Source organism: Rhincodon typus, chromosome 36 (genome assembly GCF_021869965.1).
Source record: "Rhincodon typus isolate 14 chromosome 36, sRhiTyp1.1, whole genome shotgun sequence".
In the NCBI taxonomy this organism is placed as follows: domain Eukaryota; kingdom Metazoa; phylum Chordata; class Chondrichthyes; order Orectolobiformes; family Rhincodontidae; genus Rhincodon; species Rhincodon typus.
Window position 1 is genome coordinate 1,766,418 of NC_063367.1, and position 1,411 is coordinate 1,767,828.

Consider the following 1,411-nt stretch of genomic DNA (forward strand, 5'->3'; position numbering starts at 1 on the left):
GATGCTGCTTGGCCTGCTGTGTTCATCCAACTCTACACCCTATTAAAAAGTATTCTTCCTTTCCTGAGATTATTAAAAAGTACCCTTCGTGATATTGTCTACATGGACGTCAGCAAGGTATTCGACAAGGTTTCGCATGGTAGGCTGGTTAGCAAGGTTAGATTTCATGGAATCCAGGGAGAACTAACTATTTAGATATAAAATTGATTTGAAGGTAGGAGACAGAGGGTGGTGGTGGAGGGTTGCTTTTCACACTGGAAGCCTGTGACCATAGGTGTGCCACAAGCTTTGGTGCTGGGTCTACTGCTTTTTATCATTTATATAAATGATTTGGATGTGAATATAGGAGGTATGGTTAGTAAGTTTGCAGAAAACACCAAAATTAGAAGTGCAGTGGACAGCGAAGAAGGTTACCTCAGAGTACAACAGGATCTTGATCAGATGGGCCAATGGGCTGAGGAGTGGCAAGTGGAGTTTAATTTAGATAAATGTGAGGTGTTACATTTTGGAAAAGCAAATCAGTGCAGGACTTATACATTTAATGATAAGGTCCTGTGGAGTGTTGCCAAACAAAGAGCTTTGGGGTTCATAGTTTCTTGGAAGAGGAGTCACAGGTAGATAGGATGGTGAAGAAGGCATTTGGTACACTTGGTTTTATTCCTCAATGCATTGAGTGTAGGAGTTGGGAAGTCATGTTGCAGCTGTACAGAACATTGGTTAGGCTACTTTTGGAAAATTGTGTTCAATTCTGGTCTCCTTGCTTTAGGAAAGATGTTGTTAAACTTGAAGTATGTAGAAAAAGATGTTGCTGGGGTTTGAGGATTTGAGCTATAGGAACAGGCTGAATAGGCTAGGGCTATTTTCCCTGGAGCGTCTGGAGTTCAGGGATGACCTTATAGAGGTTTATAAAATCATGAGGAGCATGGATTGGGTGAATAGCCAACGTCTTTTCCCCAGGGTAAGGGACTCCAAAACTAGGGGCCATAGGTTTAAGGCGTGAGGGAAAAGATTTAAAAGGGATCTTAGGGGCAACTTTTTCACACAGAGGGAGGTGAGTGTAGGGAATAAGCTGCCAGAGGAATAGGTGGAGGGGGTACAATTGCAACATTTAATAGGCAGCTGGATGGGTACATGAATAGGAAAGGAGAGGGATATGGGCCAAATACTGGCAGATGTGGCTTGATTAATTTAGGATATCTGGTCAGCATGGACGAGTTGGACCGAAGGTTCTGTTTCCATGCCGTGCAACTCAAATGATCTGAGGAGAATTAAGAAGTATTCTTTGTCCTTAAAAAGCATTAAAAAGTACTTTTTGTGTGGCACTCCCCCGCGCTCTCCCCCCAACACCACTCACCCCAAGGAGTAGCCCTCAACAGGTGATTTTTGCACCTAGAAGCTGCCAACTTGTGAT